The sequence below is a fragment of the Emys orbicularis genome, chromosome 5 (genome assembly GCF_028017835.1).
Source record: "Emys orbicularis isolate rEmyOrb1 chromosome 5, rEmyOrb1.hap1, whole genome shotgun sequence".
NCBI classification, from domain to species: domain Eukaryota; kingdom Metazoa; phylum Chordata; order Testudines; family Emydidae; genus Emys; species Emys orbicularis.
Genome location: NC_088687.1, coordinates 44721246 through 44727017, shown reverse-complemented (window position 1 = coordinate 44727017; position 5772 = coordinate 44721246).

The window sequence follows — 5772 nt, the reverse complement described above, 5'->3', positions numbered from 1 at the left end:
TGTGTCCAAATCTATAATTTACTTCAATCAGTCACTGAGATGTTGTCCTATGGAGAATAAATTAGGGCAGATTTTAAACTGGTGAGCATGTGAAAATAATCTATGATGCATATGAGTGACAAATGAAAGGCTTTTCTGCCGTATCTTCATTATAAAATTGTATAATAGCTAATTTCCACTAAAGATAACACCATCAGAATAGAATATCATAATGGGTATAAATGCCACTTAACCTACAGACTTCTTTTCTGTTTCATGCTGAAAAAGGGGGGGGGATAGAATAGATGGGTGTATGAGAGAGGATGCATGGGGTTGCATAACAAGGAAAAACAAAAGAACTATGCCATAAGAAATCTAAGTATAAATGAGAGGGGTTAGTGATAAGATGGCAAGACTGCAGAAACATTGAATCAGTAAAAATTCCTCCCCATTATCATTAATCTCCTCCTTGCTAACCAATGCACTAACTTGGGCCATGGATTCTTTTTTTCTCCTTCTCTTAGAAATGTCTGCTTGTTCAGCTTCTCATATTTACCGTTAACCAGGTAGGCCACAGAATGAAGTCTGAAGCATAAACAGTTAAGTTGGTGACTTATGTTAATAGAGAACCCTGTTACTCTCTGTGGTGGACCAGTATGATGATGTCTAAAGTAATCTTTCTGGATCTCTCATATTCCTCCTGGACCATTGCTTCCTCCAGGGGTCAGCTGCTTCTTTGTGTGTACAATTCATCCCTTCCTCTGCTGATCCTCTGGCCCCATTTCTCTCTAAGGCTACCTGAGGCTTCCCTATTCTCCCACTTATTAAAACTGAATCTAATGCTTCTGTCTCTTCCCCATGTGTTCCAACCCATGGCCTTAGCTGCTGCTACAATGCTTCCATCTTCGGAATGAAGTCTAAAACTTGTTCCGTGCCCTGGGTCCTTTACCATCTCTCTTCCTTTTAATCTACAATTAAACATAGAAATACCCATAGAAACCAGTTGACTGTAGGGTTAGGCAGAATACCACACCCAGCTTTGTGGTTGGTAACAGTCTCGGCTCAAATCCAGAAAAACACTGGAAGGCAAATTCTTGGGTTGGCAGTAGTTGGCAGAAATGTGTCAAATGACAGAGCAATCAGGACATGGGAAGCCAGATAGGGGAGATTTGTGCCAGAGAATAGCCTGTTTTCTGAGCATATATAGGCAATTTTTTTGCAGGACATTCAGAGAAGAAAGAGTCACACTGTCACAATCACTTGGTCACACTTGCAAATCATGTAGTTAAAAGCAACAATGTGTTCTGCATGAAGCTTGAAAAGTTTAGAGTTACTGGCTGGTCTGCTGCAGCCAGGGTGAACAATATACACAGTAACATTTGCGGTTAGTATGAGAGAGAAACTTGTGTGCCTGCCAGTGTTGAGTAAGAGAGGATTGTAAGTGAAGGGGGGGGGGGGGAAACTCTTAAGAGTAAGTTTACTTAGAGAGTGAAGAGGAGAATTAGAGGGAGAACACATAGATGGGAGCAAACCATAATATATTTTTAATGTTTCAAAAAGGAGACCAAGTCTGTCCAAGTCAGAAACCAAACTTGGACCTCAGACTTAGACCTCAGTGCTTAGCCTTGCCATTCATCCTTAATTCGCCTCTGGAAGAAAATGCTGCTCTTGGCTAGTGTGTTTATATGTGTGTTACACTTATCTGAATGTATGTTATATAAAGAACCTTATAAAATAGTATGACAACATTCTACAGTAACAATCTAAAACATTACAGTTTACAATAGTGATACTGCAGTACTTTGGGTGGAGTACAATGGAGAATATTAATCTTTTTGGCAAGAGTACTAACATCTGAATTTTTTAAAAATAAAAATTCCATTGGTTAACTTTTGATCACATGACCAAAAAGACACACTAGTATGCATTAGGAAACAGTCCATGTGAGAACAATGAGATTCTGAATATCATTACTGATCGGTGTTCTATATGCTGTGGGTGGAGAGAACAACAGGTCTATCCCTCGTGCTCCCCAAGGCACCTTGTTTAAAATGTGGGAAAATTCAGTTTCCTGTTTCCCACAAGAAGTTCATGCAAATAGGGGGACAGGAGAGAGGGGCACTGGAAAGGTGAACATGTGGAGAAGAACCTTGGGTGGAGTAGTATGAGATGCTCTTTGCTGCCTTACTTCCTCTGAAGAATAACCCTGCCATGGAGTCCTCCTTGAACACTGCTCCAGCTAGGTGGAGAGAAGATACAATTGCTCAGAGGAAAAAATACCTCCTTCAGCTGTGGAAACTACCCCAGCCTTCTGCTTCAGAAAATATTTGTTTTGTAGGGCGATATTTTTTTGTTACACACTGAGCCTGTGAATATTTTCTTAACAGATAAGGAGAATGTGCTCTTACTGTATTATTTACAGAATGTTATAGCCACAGTCAAATGTTTTAATTTCTATGGTGACCTTTATATTAAAAAAACCCCTTTAATTACATTTAGACTATAGGATAAACATGTTCCAACATAAGAGCAGCCTTACTGAGTCATACCAGTAGTCCATCTAGTGCAGTATCCCGTCTTGTGACAGTGGCCGTTGCCAGATGCTTCAGAAGGAATGAACAGAATAGGGTAATTATCAATTGTCCAGTCCCAGCTTCTGGAAGTCAGAGGTTGAATGACACCTGGAGCATGGGGTGGCATCCCTGACACTCTTGGCTAATAGCCATCGATTGACCTGTTCTTCCTGAATTTATCTAATTCTTTTTTGAACCCAGTTATACTCTTGGCCTTCAAAACATCCCTTGGCATGAGTTCCTCAGTTTCACTGTGTGTTGTGTGACGAAGTACTTCTTTGTCTTTTTTTTTAAACCTTCTGACTGTTAATTGCTAAAAAATGTAAGACAGCTGCTATTTAATATGTTTATCACATGAGAAATGGGTCATGTTTTCATTCATCATAGGCTAGGATCAGAGGGCAGGAATGGATTGCAAAGGCAAGCATTTTTTTTTTTTAGACTCATCCTGGCAGTGCTTTTGAACATTAAATGATCCTATTAAACTGCTAGACCTTATGTGATGGGACATAGTTTCTTTTCACAAATCTTTAAAGTGCCCTGCTGACTATACTAACCACATAAAGATATATATACCATCAAGAGCAATCTGTTTCAGAATCCTTGATATGGAAATACTTAAGCAGTATGAGAAGGTGAGTTCTGCCTAAAAATACTTGCTGCACTCTTTGATAAAAGTCCTGAGGCAAGAAAATATTTTAAAAGTTATTCGGCTGGAAAAATCAGTCGTAATATTTCTGTGAAAAGAGTTATGCGGTATAGATGGACCTAAGACACTGCAGTTACATCCCGATCTACATTTTCAATCATCCACTGTTCAGAAATGTTTCGGGGTGGGGGGTTGGCCCATTATAATGCTAGTAGCCAGCCAAAAATCTGATTGCAAATGTGGAGTCAGATTTCATCTGCTCCACTTCCCCAAAGTCCATCTGGGGTTTTGGTTTGGGCCTGTCTCTAGTATATACAGGTATTGTACTGTTTGAATTAAAGTGATCAAGGAGATTAAAATCCTTTATGTTCTGCCTTCAGTGATGAAATGTTGCTAACATCAATCACCTTATCGTGGTTTTTAAGTGACACTTACAAGATGTAGTAATACTACATTTTGTAGACTGCTGAGGATCACACCACTAGCCCACCAGGGAGTGAGATCTCCAAAAGGGCAAGACAGAACTAGGGACAGACACCTCAGGGACTTCTGATCCTAGAGAAAGTTTGTTTGCACCCAAGGTTTCACAAACTTTTCGGGGGGGAGGGGAGCGAGGAAGGGAGGGGTGCTGCTGTGGTCAGAGTGGATGGGTATATGCTATCTGTCTAATATATTTTATAGCTCTCTGTTTATTTAGCCCCCCTCCCCTTGCTGTAGTATCTATGTGCATCCCAAGTTGTTTCTTCTATTTTTAAAAATCTCTCACCCTTCCTCCCAGATTACATGAAAATCATTAGCTTAGTTTATAAGGGTTGTTGTTTTTTATAAGCATGAGAGAGAGAGGAGACTATCATGAGAAAGCTAAGTAAACAAAATCAGTTTTGTGTTCCATAGCTTAGGACCAGCTCATGTGAAAGTTCTGTGTTGAGGATGTATTTAAAAATAAAATTCTTCTGTAAGATTTATGTTACAAACAAGCACAGCGGGCATGAGTCTTAGACAGAAAATTCTTCTTTGTATTATTTCCTCACTTAGTATTTTGCAATCGTTCACTTTTGATAGCACGAGTATTCTTATACTGCCAACTGAAAAGTATAAAGGTTTGTGAAAATAAATTGTCCTGGCACCTAAGGTTGTGGAAGTGCTCTCTAGTAGAGGGGGATGAATAATTACTTAATTCTCTTGGTATTAGCATAATGCATTCCAAAAGACTATAACTTTTCTGAATTCATTGATCGTTTGGATTAACACAGCAAAATTGTGTGTGTTTGTTTTAATTTGTACGCTGAGGATTGATCAGTTTGCTAAGGGTATTCAATGCTTGATATGTAAGCTGAATTGTTTAGCTGGTATTGGTCACACAGGTCACATGGTGGTGTTTGTTTCCTGATTGGATGAGCATAACTCTTAAAATCAGGAGAAGGGTTTGAAGAAGCTACTGTGCCTTTAATTCACTAAAGAAGCAGAACTAGGGAACTTGTAGCCTTTGTCCATCATGCCCTTGGAGATTTTGGCAAATATATTGGCATTTTGTCTTTTGGAACGGAGTTCTGCCTCCACGGATTCTTCTCCCCATACAGCGATCAGATCCAGTACCTCCAGTTCGGTACATGCTGGAGCTCTTTTGCGATTCTGGGACTCCATGGTCACCTGTGCTGATGAGCTCTGCATGGTCACCTGTGCTGATCAGCTCGCCACGCTGGCCAAATAGGAAATGATATTCAAAAGTTCCCGGGACTTTTCCTGTCTACTTGGGTTGTGCATCTGAATTGAGAGTGCTGTACAGAGCGGTCACAATGGAGCACTCTGGGATAGCTCCCGGAGGCCAATACCGTCAAATTGCATCCACACGACCCTAGCGAGGTCGATTTTTAGCGCTAAATCCCTCGCTGGGGAGGAATACAGAAATTGATTTTAAGAGCCCTTTAAGTCGACAAAACAGGCTTGGTAGTGTGGACGGGTGCAGGGTTAAATCGACCTAACACTGCTAAATTTGACCTAAACTCGTAGTGTAGACCAGGACTAACAGTGTTATAGAGGGTGAACAATTTATGAGGGTGAACAATTTATAAACTTTATACAGGGTAAAATGGATTTATTTGGGGTTTGGACCTCATTGGGAGTTGGGCATCTGAGTGTTAAAGACAGGAACACTTCTTAAATTGCTTTCAGTTAAGTCTGCAGCTTTGAGGCACGTGGTTCAGACCCTGGGTCTGTGTTGGAGTAGACTGGCGTGTCTGGCTCAACAAGACAGGGTGCTGGAGTCCCAAGCTGGCAGGGCAGGAAAGCAGGGGCAGCAGTAGTCTTGGCACATCAGTTGGCAGTTCCCAAGGGGGTTTCTGTGATCCAATCCATCACACAAATATTGCAGAATATTTATGTAAATCATATTTAGAATTCATAATGAGTATTTGTATTAGAAACCTGACTTGAAAATTACAGTAACCAATAAAGGAATAGAAACATACCATGAGAGTGCCAGTCTAATCAGAAGAGCTTGAATTTCAGACTTTAATATGCAACAATCTGGTCATAAAGAAACTGTAGATGAATAATTTGTTGAAACTACAT